Below are 17,007 nucleotides of genomic sequence, written 5' to 3' on the forward strand. Positions count from 1 at the left end.
CAGAGACTTCGTGACAACCAACTCTATGCCAAAATTGAGAAATGTCTGTTTGAATGCCAATCTCTTCCTTTTCTAGGATATTTGGTCTCTGGCCAGGGACTACAGATGGATCCAGACAAACTCTCTGCCGTCTTAGATTGGCCACGCCCCTCCGGACTCCGTGCTATCCAACGCTTTTTGGGGTTCGCCAATTATTACAGGCAATTTATTCCACATTTTTCTACCATTGTGGCTCCTATCGTGGCTTTAACCAAAAAAAATGCTGATCCCAAGTCCTGGCCTCCTCAAGCAGAAGACGCCTTTAAACGACTCAAGTCTGCCTTTTCTTCGGCTCCCGTCCTCTCCAGACCTGACCCTTCCAAACCCTTCCTATTGGAGGTTGATGCCTCCTCTGTGGGAGCTGGAGCTGTTCTTCTACAAAAAAATTCTTCCGGGCATGCTGTCACTTGTGGTTTTTTCTCTAGGACCTTCTCTCCAGCGGAGAGGAACTACTCCATCGGGGATCGAGAGCTTCTAGCCATTAAATTAGCACTTGAGGAATGGAGGCATCTGCTGGAGGGATCAAGTTCTCCTGTTATTATCTACACCGACCACAAGAACCTCTCCTACCTCCAGTCTGCCCAACGGCTGAATCCTCGCCAGGCCCGGTGGTCTCTGTTCTTTGCCCGATTTAATTTTGAGATTCACTTTCGTCCTGCCGATAAGAACATTAGGGCCGATGCTCTCTCTCGTTCCTCGGATGCCTCAGAAGTTGAACTCTCTCCGCAACACATCATTCCACCTGACTGCCTGATCTCCACTTCTCCTGCCTCCATCAGGCAGACTCCTCCAGGAAAGACCTTTGTTTCTCCTCGCCAACGCCTCGGAATCCTCAAATGGGGTCACTCCTCCCATCTCGCAGGTCATGCGGGTATCAAGAAATCTGTGCAACTCATCTCCCGCTTCTATTGGTGGCCGACTCTGGAGACGGATGTTGTGGACTTTGTGCGAGCCTGCACTATCTGTGCCCGGGATAAGACTCCTCGCCAGAAGCCCGCTGGTTTTCTTCATCCTCTGCCTGTCCCCGAACAGCCTTGGTCTCTGATTGGTATGGATTTTATTACTGATTTACCCCCTTCCCGTGGCAACACTGTTATTTGGGTGGTCGTTGATCGATTCTCCAAAATGGCACATTTCATCCCTCTTCCTGGTCTTCCTTCTGCGCCTCAGTTGGCTAAACAATTTTTTGTACACATTTTTCGTCTTCACGGGTTGCCTACGCAGATTGTCTCGGATAGAGGCGTCCAATTCGTGTCTAAATTCTGGAGGGCTCTCTGTAAACAACTCAAGATTAAATTAAATTTTTCTTCTGCATATCATCCCCAGTCCAATGGACAAGTAGAAAGGATTAACCAGATCTTGGGTGATTATTTGCGACATTTTGTTTCCTCCCGCCAGGATGACTGGGCAGATCTCCTCCCATGGGCCGAATTCTCGTATAACTTCAGGGTCTCTGAGTCTTCCTCCAAATCCCCATTTTTCGTGGTGTACGGCCGTCACCCTCTTCCCCCCCTCCCTACTCCCTTGCCCTCTGGTCTGCCCGCTGTGGATGAAATTTCTCGTGACCTTTCCATCATATGGAGAGAGACCCAAAAATCTCTCTTACAGGCTTCATCACGCATGAAGAAGTTCGCGGATAAGAAAAGAAGAGCTCCCCCCGTTTTTTCCCCTGGAGACAAGGTATGGCTCTCCGCTAAATATGTCCGCTTCCGTGTCCCTAGCTACAAGTTGGGACCACGCTATCTTGGTCCTTTCAAAATTTTGTGTCAAATTAATCCTGTCTCTTATAAACTTCTTCTTCCTCCCTCTCTTCGTATCCCTAATGCCTTTCACGTCTCTCTTCTCAAACCACTCATCCTCAACCGTTTTTCTCCCAAATCTGTTCCTCCCACTCCTGTTTCCGGCTCCTCGGACATCTTCTCGGTCAAAGAAATTTTAGCTGCCAAAAAGGTCAGAGGAAAAAATTTTTTTTTAGTGGACTGGGAGGGTTGTGGTCCTGAAGAGAGATCCTGGGAACCTGAGGACAACATCCTAGATAAAAGTCTGCTCCTCAGGTTCTCAGGCTCTAAGAAGAGGGGGAGACCCAGGGGGGGGGGGTACTGTTACGCCGAGCGCTCCGGGTCCCCGCTCCTCCCCGGAGCGCTCGCTTCACTCTCCCCGCGGCAGCGCTCCGGTCACGTCCTCTGACCCGGGGCGCTGCGATTCCGCTGCCAGCCGGGATGCGATTCGCGATGCGGGTAGCGCCCGCTCGCGATGCGCACCCCGGCTCCCCTACCTGACTCGCTCTCCGTCTGTTCTGTCCCGGCGCGCGCGGCCCCGCTCCCTAGGGCGCGCGCGCGCCGGGTCTCTGCGATTTAAAGGGCCACTGCGCCGCTGATTGGCGCAGTGGTTCCAATTAGTGTGTTCACCTGTGCACTTCCCTATATCACCTCACTTCCCCTGCACTCCCTTGCCGGATCTTGTTGCCTTAGTGCCAGTGAAAGCGTTCCTTGTGTGTTCCTTGCCTGTGTTTCCAGACCTTCTGCCGTTGCCCCTGACTACGATCCTTGCTGCCTGCCCCGACCTTCTGCTACGTCCGACCTTGCTTCTGTCTACTCCCTTGTACCGCGCCTATCTTCAGCAGCCAGAGAGGTGAGCCGTTGCTAGTGGATACGACCTGGTCACTACCGCCGCAGCAAGACCATCCCGCTTTGCGGCGGGCTCTGGTGAAAACCAGTAGTGGCTTAGAACCGGTCCACTAGCACGGTCCACGCCAATCCCTCTCTGGCACAGAGGATCCACTACCTGCCAGCCGGCATCGTGACAACAACTACATCAAAATATGCAAGTATAAGGAGTAAATGCCACAGTAGCTGGTAGGATACAAGGGTAATACCTGCCAAAAGTATACAATAAAGGGTGCCAAACCATACCTACACCTGAACCCCAACGATAGTTTCTTCCCCTGAAGAAGCGGCATAACAGCGAAACGATCGTTGGGGTTCAGGTGTAGGTATGGTTTGGCACCCTTTATTGTATACTTTTGGCAGGTATTACCCTTGTATCCTACCAGCTACTGTGGCATTTACTCCTTATACTTGCATATTTTGATGTATTTGTGTCCTACCATTGTCCTATATCTTTGTATGTCCACCAGTGCCTATTCATTTTTTTTTTAATTTTAATATCTATCTTTTATTACTAAATTGTATTAATAAAGTTGATTTTGTACATTCTATTACTTTTCTGTTTAATGTGTGGTATGGTTCTCTTTTTGGTGTCATAATTACAAATACATACCTTTACCTACTATATATGTAGGGTTATATATACCTTTGGTGACATTTATTTGAATTTATTAAAATTTTTTGATTACCCATTCTGGTGAGCATCGAGCTGGCGGTCCGCCGCAAGGCGAGCTACCACCTGATCCAGCCCCTGCCTTTCAGTGCACCCCCATACTCTGAGTGTCCACTTGAAAAGGGAGGGACTGCAGTACCAACAACTTGGACAGGAGCACATTCAGCTTCTGTGCCATTGGATAAGTGGGCACATAAAGGTAGAAGTGGCTGCGGTGAAAAATCTTGTACTTGTATCTTAAAATCGAGCTGGCGGTCCTCCGTCCGGCGAGAAACTACATATTCCAGCCCCTGCCTCTCAGCGTCCCCCTGACTGTGAAAGTGCGAATGTTTCATTTAAACAATGGTTCATTGTTATCGCTCTATCGATTATTAGAAATTTGAAGATTTAATAATAAAATGTGTGGTTACAAAAGACCAAATCCAACAAAGAGTCACATGTCACATGGTGGCACAATGACAGAGCCTAGAGGTGGTAGCAGCATGAGGAGACCATAATCAGGCAGAATGACACAGCCTGGAATTGGCGGCAGCAAGAGGAGACCATATAGTGTCTGAATGACACAGCCTGGAGTTGGCGGCAGCATGAGGAGACCATAGGGCCTCATAATCCCTATGCTAAAAAAAGAATTTTCAAATTTACGGTAGCTAGTGCTACCATAAAAATGTTTAGGTAATGGGCCAGCAGCATGAGGAGACCATAGGGCCTCAAAATCCCTAAGATTAAAAGATGAATTTTCAAATTTAAATAGAAGATTTGTGGTAGCTAGTGCTACCATAAAAAATTTAGGTAATGTCCCAGCAGCATGAGGAGACCATAAAGTGGCCGAATGACACAGCCTGGAGTTGGAAGCAGCATGAGGAGACCATAGGGCCTCACAATGTCTAAGCTAAAAAGATGAATTTTCAAATTTAAATTGAAGATTTATGGTAGCTAGTGCTACCATAAAAATGTTTAAGGTAATGTCCCAGCAGCATAAGGAGACCATACAGTGGCTGAATGACACAACCCAGAGTTGGCAACAGCATGAGGAGACAATAAGGCTTCACAATCCCTAAGAATAAAAGATACTTTTTCAATTTAAAATTGAAGTTTTATGGTAGCTAATGTTGCCTTAAAAAGTAATGTACAAGCAGCATGATGAGACCATATAGTGGCTGAATGACACAGCCTGTAGTTGGCAGCAGCATGAGGAGACCACATAGTGGCTGAATGACACAGCCTGGAGGTGGCGGAAGCATGAGTAGACTATATAGTGACTGAATGGCACAGCCTGGAGGTGGTGGAAGCATGAGGAGACCATACAGTGGCAGAACAGCACAGCCTGGAGTTGGCGGCAGCAGGAGTAGACCACATAGTGGTTGAATGACAAAGACTGGAGGCAGCGGAAGCATGAGTAGACTATATAGGGACTGAATGGCACAGCCTGGAGGTGGTGGAAGCATGAGGAGACCATACAGTGGCTGAATGGCACAGCCTATAGTTGGCGGACCATGAGGAGACCACATAGTGGCTGAATGACACAGCCTGGAAGTGGCGGAAGCATGAGAAGACCATATATTGGCTGAATGGCACAGCCTGTAGTTGACGGCACCATGAGGAGATCACATAGTGGCTGAATGACACAGCCTGGAGGTGGCGGAAGCATGAGGAGAACATATGGTGGCTGAATGACACAGCCTGGTGGTGACGGCAGCATGAGGAGAACATATGGTGGCAGAATGAGAGAGCCTGGAGTTGGCAGAAGCAGCATCAGGAGTCCTGAAAGTGATCCGGTGACAGAATGGTGTGGTGGGTGTCAATACCAGTACCCGGTGACGAAGGTGGGTGAAAAAAGGTCTGATGAGGAGAAAAATTTGTAACTGGGGCGCCGCACCTTAAATCTGTTTTGCACTATCCATATTTGTGAAGTGTTGGTGTGGCACCATGGTCAATCTACTCTAATGCATCAGGCATTGGTGAGTGAAAATCCTGGCTGATTCATGCCTGATACATCTTCACAAAGGTCAGTCTCTCCACTTTTTTCGTGGACAGATGAGTTCTCCTTGGGGTTACTATGGCCCCTGCCGCACTAAACCCCCACTCTGATGGCACACTACTGGCCGGGCAGGACAGCTTTTCCAGGGCAAACTCGGCTAGTTGCAGCCACAAATCAAGTTTGGTTGCCCATAAGTCCAGCGGATCTTCAAGATGTGTTAGCATGGTCATGTCAAGGTATGCCACCACCTGCTGGTTTAGGTCCTGCTCCATGTCTACCTGCTGCTGATGAGTTGCTTTACTATGCAGGTGAAGAAAGGTACTCATCAGCGACTGTAGACTCAGGCTGCTGCTGATGGAGCAGGTACTGCTCCTGCCACCCCTGCCCAGCAGCCATGGCAGTGGAAGGTGAGAGCAGAGGGCCCCCCGAGTCAGACCTGCGAGAGGTGGACAATGGAGCAGATAGGCATCGGCCAACTGACAATGTAGGATGTCTCTGTAGTAGGTCAGTTTTTCCTCCCTCTCAGTGGATGTAAAAAAGGCCCCCATTTTTTGCCAGAAGTGAGGGTCCAATAAGGTGGAGTGCCAGATGTCATCTCGCTGCCGTATAGTGACAATTCGGCGGTCACTACGCAAGCAACTGAGCATGCATCGTGCCATTTGTACAAATGATGTGGAGGGACTCCCTGCCTCCATCTCCACTGCATACTGCCACAGTCTGGGTACTCTGCCTCGCCTTCCTCATAACCCTCTAGCTCCTCTGGCTGCTCCTGCTCCTCCTCTCCTGTCAGATGACTAGAAAAACCACCCATTTTGTGGAACCTAAACTGTGATCCACTGTGCCCCTCCTCCAGTTCAGCCCCCACAGCGTTCAGGTGGCCATGAAATGTAGGCGCCACGTCTCCAGTGTCCTGATCAGCCATAGATTCCAACACGTGTTGTGGGAATGAAGCAGTGGAATGATGTAGTTCATCCTGCAATTCTGGGGACTGACTGACTGATGTAGTTCATCCTGCAATTCTGGGGAATAATGTGGCTTCTACAAAGGGCCTGAGCAAACGGCAGGTGTCACGTATGAGCTTTAAGTTACACAGGGGAGTACCCCTATCCGCTTGGATCATCAAGAAATCAGTGATGGCTTTTCTCTGTTCGTATAGTCGGTCCAACATATGGAGGGTGGAATTCCAACGTGTGGCAATGTCACATATCAGACTATGTTGGGGGATACCATTCTGACGCTGCAACTCAAGGAGGGTGTGCTTTGCGGTGTATGAGTGGCTGAAGTGCATGCAAAGTTTCCTTCCCATTGTTGGGATGTCTTGCCAATGGGGGGAACACTTCAGGAACCGCTTGACACCCAAATTGAACACATGTCTCAGCCTTCCTTGTCACAGCACAGACAAGATGTTCTTCCCATTGTCAGTCACCATAGTTCCCATTTCCAGTTTTCGTGGAGTAAGCCATGCTCCGATTTCTTTATGAAGGACTTTTAGCAGTTCCTCCCCTTTGTGACTCCGTTCGCCAAGGCAAACCATGTGAAGAACAGCGTGACACCATCGTGCTCTGCACACATGGTATGCTGAAGGGGCACTGAGACTTGTTCGTGCAGTGGAGGCTGAGGACTAGACATGTGCAATTCGTTTCGTAACGAACACGGAACAAAACAAATATTCCCGTTTTCGGATGTTACGAAAAGACTGCACGAAAAAAAAAGATCACAAAATCCCGAAAAAGCATACGAATATACAGTTAACGAATGCATTCGTTAACTAACGCATAACGAATATGCATGTTAACGAACAACGAATGCATTCATTATCAGTATACCGAATGTCGGGGCCATGCATCAACTGCTATCTGGCAGCGCATAATGCTTAAGCTGCTGCCGGATAGCAGTTGAAGCAACCCGGGCAGGTTCACTCACCTTTCCGCGCTGCTCCGGGCCTTCCTCCGGTGGGTCCTGGGCTGGTCCGGGGCCTTCATACGGGTCTCCCTCTGACGTCGTTATGACGCCGTCGCGCACGCCGTCCCCTCATCCAATAGGAACGGCCTGCGCAGTGACGTGATGACGTTGTTACGGAGGCCCAGTAAGGCCTTGCGGCAGACAGCGGAGGACCGGAGAAGACCAGGAGAGCCCAGCAGAGCCCAGCGGAGTACCGAAGAGGACTAGGGGAGCCCAGCGGAGGCCCGAGGACACCATCGGGAGCAGCAGGGACAGGTGAGTAGGACTTTACTTTTTTACTTTGCACGAATCCCTCAACATACGAATTACCATCGTATGTTGAGAGATCACTAGACATGTGCAGAACCAAAAATCAGAATTAACTAATGCATTCGTTGTTTTTAACGAATGCATCCATTTTTTTAAACGAAAAAAATGTTCGCGGATGCATCCGAAAACCGAACATGACGAATGCACAGCATTCCAAATATTCACAGAACCGAACATTTAAAAAAAAAACGAAAACAAACAAAACGAAAAAAAAGAAATTTTTGGTTCTGCACATGTCTACTGAGGACACGGTGGGGAATGAGGAGGCGGAGTCCGACTATACGAACAGAGAAAAGCCGTCACTGATTTCTTGATGATCCAAGCGGATAGGTGTACTCCCCTGTGTAACTTCAATATCAACCAGTGGCAGCTCATACGTGACACCTGCCGTTTACTCAGGCCCTTTGTAGAAGCCACATTATTAGTCAGTCTCCAGAATTACAGGATGAACTACATCATTCCACTGTCACAGGACCAATGGCATGAGAGCGTGGAGGAGGAAGCAGCGTCACCTGCCCAAGTTGGTGTTGTGGCTGTGCAAAAACCTCATTCACCCAGTGGGCCGTAAAGGACATGTATTGTCCTTGACTATCATTACAGCTCCATACGTCGCTGTTGCCATGCGCTTTGGTACACACCGACAGGCTCAAGGACTCTTCCACAAAATTGTGCAGGGCTGGTACTACCTTCTTCGCAAAGAAATGACGGCTTGGGACTCTCCACCTCGACTCAGCCCAAGCCATCAGTTCTCTGAAAGGTGCAGAGTCCACCACTTGAAAAGGGAGGGACTGCAGCACCTGCAACTTGGACAGGAGCACATTTAGCTTCTGTGCCGTTGGATGGGTGGGCGCCTACTATTGTAGGAAGGAGGCTATGACACACAGCTCCCTTGGGCTGAGGTGGTGGAGCCTTGGCTGGATGAAACATGGAGCGGCATGCCACTGGGTGATGCAGCAGACTGGTCCACCACATCGGAGCCACGGTTCTCCCAAGCCACTTTATGGCGGCGCAGCATATATTGACGCAAAGCCGTGGTGCCAACATTGGGACCCTGGCTACGCTTCCCCTTCTGCCGAGACATCTGGCATGTGGCTATGTTAACCTCCTCCAGATGCTTGATGAAAAACTGCCACACCACGAGAAGCTGATTTTCCCACCAATAGTCTGCACTAATTGACTGCTACTGCCACTGTCTCCAAGAACCCCTGTTCCACTACCTCTAGGGAAGGTAGGCTACCGCGAAGCAGGTGGTTTTCCCCGGTCACGCTTGGCTCCAGAATTTCCACTTCTGCCACCATGCTGACTGCCAACCATGCTACCACCTTGCTGGCTCAGCTGCTGCCTCCCAGGCAACCTGCAACCCTCGTCCCCTGATGATGATGAAGCCCCTTCTGCACACGGCTCCCAATTGCGATCGGCTTCATCATCATGAACAAGTATATGCATGTCACTAATGTCCTCCTCAGGTTCCTCAACAGTATCTGCTTCAGAACCCTGAAAGCTGGCAACGCCTCCTCCCACGCCACTCTCCTCATCAATACTTGCCCTCCTAGCGGAGGAAGCGGCGGATATCTCCTCCACTTCTTGGCTGGGCAGTAGCTGCTGACTCTCCTCTATTAGATCGTCCTCACTCAATAGTGGAGCTGTACCCATAGCATAAGATACTGCTTTAGGGGAGGGAACACCATAGGACAGAGGCAATGGGAGGATAGGGACTGCTCCCGTGCCATGCCAACTGAGGGTCGTGTCTGAGGAACCCACCGACTGTTGACTGGGGGTATCAGATGTTACTTGTGATAAAGTGGATGACTGTGTTAACGAATCGATGACGGCAGATGGGTTGATGGTTGAGACATGACCGCTAGCTGATACCGGGAGATCAAGCCTCTCGCTGTGAATCCTGCTGCCACTCGCCCCTAGTCTGCTGCTACCTCTACCTGCGCCTGATGAATTTCGGCCTCTGCAACTTTTGTGAACTTTTGTCTGGCCTTTTACAGTAACTAGGCCCTTAAGATTTTATCAGTTACAAAATAGTACACCACTTAGATGTATGTATGTGGTATGCACTTATGATGGCAGAAAAATGTGCTACAGTATGCTTCAAAAAGTATTTGAGTACAACACCAGACAGTGAGTTCTTTTGTCTGGCCTTTTACAGTATCTAGGCTCTTAAGAGTTTAACAGGTACAATATAGTACACCACTTAGATGCACATATGTGGTATGCACTTATGAGGGAAGAAAAATGCACTACAGTACGCTTAAAAAAGTATTTGAGTACAACACCATCTGGTGAGAAATTTTGCTTGGCGTTTCACAGTATCTAGGCCCTTGAGAGTTTAACGGGTAGAAAATAGTACACCACTTAGATGTACGTATGTGGTATGCACTTATGAGGGCAGAAAAATGCGCTATAGTACACTTAAAGGGTGCGTTCACACGGAGTAAATGGAGAGTAATTCACACTGAAAAATTTACGGGCGGAAAAATTATTATTTTTTGCGCGTGAAATTCGCAGGAAATTCATGCGCAATTTGCGCAGAATTGCACGCGGAACTGTGCGCGGACATGGGGAAGATAGAAGTGAAGGGTTTTTCAGCCATTTCCGCGCAAATTGTGAAAACGATGTCGGGGAAATTTTTTTTTTACCATTAACTTCAATTGATTTCTGCTAGTGGATTCCGCTTTAAGAATGAACATGTTCTTTCTTCAAGCGGAATGGAATTCAGCAGCGGAATTCTGCAAGCAGAATTTCCGCAGTGTGAACAGGACAGCAGAAAAAACATTAAAGTCAATGGGCAGAGGGGATGTGCATTAATTTGGAGAGGAAAATTCAAGAGGAATTACTCGAGTAAATTCATCTTGAATTACTCCGTGTGAACGCACCCAAAGTAAAACACCAGCTGGTGAGTACTTTTGCTTGGCCTTTCACAGTATCTAGGCCCTTGAGAGTTTAACAGGTACAAAATAGTACACCACTTAGATGTATGTATGTGGTATGCACTTGTGAGGGCAGAAAAATGCGCTACAGTACGCTTTTTTATTTTTTTTTGCTTTTGCCGTAGATTTTTGGGTAAAATGACTGTTGTCATTACAATGTAGAATTGGTGGTGCAAATAATAAGTCATCATATGGATTTTTAAGTGCAAAATTGAAAGGGCTATGATTTTTAAAATGTAAGGAGGAAAAAATGAAAGTGCAAAATCAGAAAAATGCTCGGTCCTTAAAGGGGTAGTCCAGTGGTGAAAAACGTATCCCCTATCTTAAGGATAGGGGATAAGTTTGAGATCGCGGGGGGTCCGACCGCTGGGGGCCCCTGCGATCTCTCTGTACGGGGCCCCGCACGAGGCGGCGGCCGACACGCCCCCTCAATACATCTCTATGGCAGAGCCGGAGATTGCCGAAGGCAGCGCTTCGGCTCTGCCATAGAGTTGTATTGAGGGGGCGTGTCGGCCGCCGCCTCGTGCGGAGGTCGACACGCCCCCTTCCCGCGGGCTGTCGGGGCTCCGTACAGGAGATCGCAGGGGGCCCCAGCGGTCGGACCCCCCGCGATCTGCAACTTATCCCCTATCCTTAGGATAGGGGATAAGTTGCTCACCACTGAATCACCACTGGACTACTCCTTTAAGGGGTTAAAGCTACTTATGATAAACTGAATGCACGACAATTTGCTGGAGGTCCCAGGAACGGGAACCCCAATTGTCAGATACTTACTATAGAAGTGAATGAGAAATGTGAAAACGGGATATCATTTCCTGCATTTCTGTTAAATTAGCTTCACATTTACTGACAATAAGCACAGCACAGATATAGTTCTTATGTATGTGCCTCAATGTTTATCAATAAGATGTGTATAAATATCAGAAGATCCAGATCTGATCGATCCCCGTCTTCTTACATTTACAAAATACATCACAGGTTCAAAAATAAAGTTCTTGCTGTCGGGGGGGTTAGGACAATGCACATAATAATGGAATATACGCAGCTTTATTATATGTGTATAAAACAAATGTTAAACCACAGTCCACTGTAATTGATATTATCCTTTGGTATTAGGAACCTTGAAGACCTAATTTACCCCATGAAAAAGCTGCATTAGGTATAATCTCTTTATAATTGACAGTCAATATAACGTTCACCCGACAAGAGCCTAGTGGAACCTTGGTGACCTATATAGTTACCTTATGGAGTTGGGCTTTACAGAGTCCTCTTCTCATTGTAGATCAGCTTTTTCAAAGTAAAGTTTATTTATTTTTATGTGATTGTTTTTAGATAGGAGGTAACCCATCCACACAAGTGCTTGCACCTACTCAAAAAAATAGTTTTTGACTTTATTTTTTCATTTTAGAATATTCTATTTTACATTGTATTTTGGTTAATATTTGATCCTCGTTTTTGGCCAAATTTTGCTTTTAGCCAAAACTAGTGGGCCCAAAAATGCTAATGGAAAAAGTGCACCTTTTCAGTGCTTTGGACCGACATATTTTTGGCTACAGATGACCTCCAAAATGAGGAAAACATACTACATGTGAACCCAGCCTGTCTAATAATGTTAGACAGCTTGTTAGTTAATAAACACAACTTACGCTCCTCTGATAGCAGCATTGCACACAAGGAAATAATTTTTTGACTTACCTTTCTTACCCTCTAAAATGTGGTAGACCTTTCAGACAATAGAGATGCCACTTCCAATAAATTTGCCATTCACTGCCTGTTGTTAGGCTCAGTCCATTGTTATGTAAACCAATAAATTGAGGCCAAAAACAAACAAGGTATAAACCACTGTTCGGTGCCCAGAAATACTAGAAAGCCTATATAGATGCACCAAACTGACACAATATTATGAGTAAATATAAATCTTTATTATAATCAAATAGGATAAAACATGATAAAAAATCAGCAGCAGTTAGAAAGAAAACGACTCCGAACACAGATATTAAATAATGTCCAATAGGTACATGGAATGGCACATAAGTATAGGTATACAATACTTAATGAAAAGTGGACTAAAAACAAGCCACAATACATGTATATATATAAAGAATACACCTAGAAGTGCCTAAGTCAACCCAGTACACTAATGTAAACAAGAAGGACATATGAAGAAGTATAGCTAGTATAGTATCATTTGTCCAGTGCTATCGGCAGTATGAATACAGGGAGACAAGGATGTTACCCATACATATCTGAGGGGAAACAAACCACCTCAGTAAAAGTTGGAGCATCGGTTGTCCCTGAAAAAAGTTAGATTAAACATGTAAGACTGTCCATGCACCTAGCCAACTGACACCCAGCTGTACTTACACAGGTCGGGAGCCTACCCCTACGTCGTTTTGCTCACTCGCTTCCTCAGGGAGTCCCTGAGGAAGCGAGTGAGCGAAACGACGTAGGGGTAGGCTCCCGACCTGTGTAAGTACAGCTGGGTGTCAGTTGGCTAGGTGCATGGACAGTCTTACATGTTTAATCTAACTTTTTTCAGGGACAACCGATGCTCCAACTTTTACTGAGGTGGTTTGTTTCCCCTCAGATATGTATGGGTAACATCCTTGTCTCCCTGTATTCATACTGCCGATAGCACTGGACAAATGATACTATACTAGCTATACTTCTTCATATGTCCTTCTTGTTTACATTAGTGTACTGGGTTGACTTAGGCACTTCTAGGTGTATTCTTTATATATATACATGTATTGTGGCTTGTTTTTAGTCCACTTTTCATTAAGTATTGTATACCTATACTTATGTGCCATTCCATGTACCTATTGGACATTATTTAATATCTGTGTTCGGAGTCGTTTTCTTTCTAACTGCTGCTGATTTTTTATCATGTTTTATCCTATTTGATTATAATAAAGATTTATATTTACTCATAATATTGTGTCAGTTTGGTGCATCTATATAGGCTTTCAGTCCATTGTTAGTAACAGAGATACTTAGACAGACTGCAGGAAGTGGGGCGGTGCTTAGCTAGTGCTTGGTGTAGAAGAGAGCATGGATTGTGTGAATGCAAGCTAAGTCTGTCTGCCTTTCTCAGGGGTTTCACAAATGTGTAAAAGGTAAAATTTCCCCTCATCTCTGACTACACATAAAGTTTTTGGCAGTAATCTGTTGTGTAGCTTGTCATCATCATCATTAGCAGCAGCAGCTCTCCTCTTAGAACAGGGTTGCTTTTGTGATGTAAGCCTTTCCTTGTTGAAATCCCCCTCCATTCTTTAGCCTGTCCTTATCATCAATCGCAGCAGCAAAAGCAGCAGTTCACTGCTTAGACCAGAGCTGCTTATATGATATTACTCCTGCCTTGCTGTGAAGCCGTTACTCATAGCACCTTCCAAACCTAGTGCATTAATAAGCCCCTTATTTAACTGAGGCAGTGCTCTATCACCCAAGTGCTACCCCCATCAACCTAGGCCGCAACTCAAGTATCAGCCAAGAAGCACAAAAACTGGTTGTCATTCCTTAAAAAAAGGGGACCCAGGGTTGCAGAGAGGTTAGGAACCTGAAGGCAATACACCCCTCCCCCAGACCTCCAGGAGGGACACCCAAAAGGGCACCACACGCTGTAAAGTCCTTGTGTCACACACACACACAAGAAAAATTGGGCAAAAATAAATAAAGTATATCATCTGGCAGTATAAGGCTATGAAACTAGAGGTGTGTGCCCAAATAGAGTGAAAACAAAGTACATGCAAGGAACTTCCCTCAGTGGGGTGCCATCCCCAGTGAGTTGCAATATCCAAGGGTCACCATTGCCATGGCTTTTCAGTGACTTGGCTTTTACCTAACCCATATCTTGTGGCCTGGTCACCGCTGGGTAGCCTTTTGGCCAGCCACTGTATTGTTGCTCCTCTCTGTGTGTAGTTCCATTCTATCTGAATGGCTCCAGCAGTAACCACTGATAAGAACAGACACTACACTTGACCTTAGCCAAAAGGCAAAGCACCAACCTGGCATCAATGACCATTTGAGGGGGCCTGCCCCTAAGAATTCTCATGCATGCCTGTGGACCAAGCAACACCAGGCACTTGGTCCATCTTTCCTACATGCCTGTTTGCTCTGGCCCTGTTGGATTCTTGGGAGAATGGACTCTTACCCAGAAGAAGCCTAGCACAACATGGGGTACTTGGATTATATTCTGGGATTACATAGTAGGGGCTGTCCAAGATACCTAGCACCTAATGATCTGTTATAAGGGCACTGTGTAGAAAGACCTGGTTATGAACTGGAACGGGATCTCCATTCTGAGCATCCACTGGCTGGTCTGCAGCCTTCTCAAATCCGATTTCATTGTTAGGGTCGCTGCAGGTGGTGGATCATCTGGGCTTGTGTGGATGATGACGTGAGCTGTGCCAGGGAGCAGAGTCTAGGGTGCCGCTGGTTTTCACCAGAGCCCGCCGCAAAACGGGATGGTCTTGCTGCGGCAGGCGGCACCCAGGTCGCTACCCCTTGCACGACTCGTCCATACAGGTAGCTGGGATGTGGCATGGCACAAAAGGAACCTGTCAAAACGTGGTCTAGGTAGCAGTAGGTCAGGGCAGGCGGCACAGGTGCAGGGTCAGGTAATGGAACAAGGATCTGGTACACAGATATCAGGAACACAGAAACACAGTAGCTTTCTTTAGGGCACAAAGGCAACAAAGATCCAGCAGGGAACAAAGGGAGGAGCAGATACTTAAAAACAAGGTGCAAGTGTAGACACTTAATTAAATGAGTACTGGCCCTTTAAATGTAAGAGCTCCGGAACACATGCGTGCCCTAGCAGTTGGGGGCACACGCACCGGGGCTGCGGGAACAGAAAGACCAGGGAGGTGAGTGACAGGCTGGGATTCACATGCAGACGTGCCCCGCGATGTGAATCCCGGCCCCGCCAGCAGGGACATGACATGGGACATGACAAGAGAGCGCTCACGGCCAGCGCGTCTGGTCAGAGTGCAGATGTTAAAGTACCCCCCTTTGGTTTCTGTTGTGGAGTCTTCCTTCTTCTAAGGTGACCAACTGGCAATGAAGAATGTCCCCAATTCAAGACCTTATGTCTGAGTTTAAAAGGCACAGAAGTTATCACAGGAGCAACATTATGCCTTGGCATGGAGTCCAATCCTGCAACTTCGGAGAATCTGGAAAGAGCGTCGGCTCTGATGCTTTTATTAGCAGGCCTAAGAGGAAGCACGAGACAGTGATCTTGGCAAAATTGTCCCCAACAAGTGATTTCACCAGATTTCCAGTCAAGTTGTGGAGAATGACGTTGAAGCCAAGGTAGACCAAGAAGGAGCTCCAAAGTACAATGTGGTTTCACTTCAAACACAATTTTTTTCCTTATGCAAATCCCCTACTTGCATGACGAGGGGTTAAGTGCGGAATTGCACCTTAAAGTTCAGATTTTGTCCATTAACAGAAGAAATGTAGAAGGGCTTGACAAGACGTGTCACTGGAAGATGGTGTTTATGAATTTGGGAGACCCCAATGAAGTTGCCAGCGGAACCAGAGTCCAAAAAAGCAGAAGCCATGAAAGAAGTCTTGGCAGAGGTAAACACTTAAACCTGGGTGGTCAAGCGTGAAGAGGTAATATTCACATCAAGGGATGCCACTCCTACTTGTCCAAGATGAGAGCGTTCTCCCACACGCGGAGGACGTACAGAACAGTCTTTGAGAAAGTATCTGGACTTGCACAATATCGGCACAAATTCTCATTGCATCTGTAGGATCTTTCCTGCTGTGTTAAGTGAAAATGGTCATCTTCTATAGCCTATTCAGCAGGAGGCAAAGAAGACAGTAGGGGTGGATGTTGGAACACAGGTGCCAGACGAGGTAATCGCCGTGTTCGGACAGGTTCTTTTTCCAAAGGAAGTTCTTCCGCACATCAATTCAAGTGGCTAAATGGATGTTTGCTCAGGTTAGTTGGAGAATCTCATGCAGCGAGAGCATCCTTGATTCTAGAGGAAAGTCCTTTTTTTAAAGGTAGCACACAAGGCCTGATCGTTCCAAGCAAGTTAAGAGGCAAGATTTCGGAACTGAATTGCGTAGTTGCCAGCGGAGGAGTTCTCTTGGCAGAGGTTCAGTAGAGCCGTCTCGGCAGAGGAGGCTGGCGTGGGTTCTTCAAATGCATTGCGGAATTCTGCAAGGAAGGCCAACAGGTTCAAAGAGACCGGATCTCTATGATCCCAGAGAGGAGTTGCCCAGGCTAAAGCTTTTCCAGCCAGTAAACTGACCACAACGCCACTTTAGCACGCTCCATCGAGAACAGATCCGCCATGAGTTCTAGATGGATAGAACACTGTGTCACAAAGCCTCTACACAGCTTGGGATATCCATCATACTTTGAAGGCAAGGACAAAGCTGCAGACACTTGAGGAGGCTCAGAAACAGGTGGCTGCTGCTGTTGCTGTT

The 17,007-nt window shown here is 47.2% G+C and overlaps 1 long non-coding RNA gene and 1 pseudogene across 4 annotated transcripts in view; both read right to left on the reverse strand.

Annotated features, from left to right (window-relative positions):
* Nucleotides 1-17,007, reverse strand: part of LOC130285254 (uncharacterized) — a 163,546-nt gene that overhangs the window by 125,558 nt on the left and 20,981 nt on the right. The gene's annotated exons all lie outside the window — the stretch shown is intronic.
* Nucleotides 14,460-14,570, reverse strand: LOC130290131 (U2 spliceosomal RNA; annotated as a pseudogene).

Source organism: Hyla sarda, chromosome 8, assembly GCF_029499605.1.
Source record: "Hyla sarda isolate aHylSar1 chromosome 8, aHylSar1.hap1, whole genome shotgun sequence".
Classification (NCBI taxonomy): Eukaryota; Metazoa; Chordata; class Amphibia; order Anura; family Hylidae; genus Hyla; species Hyla sarda.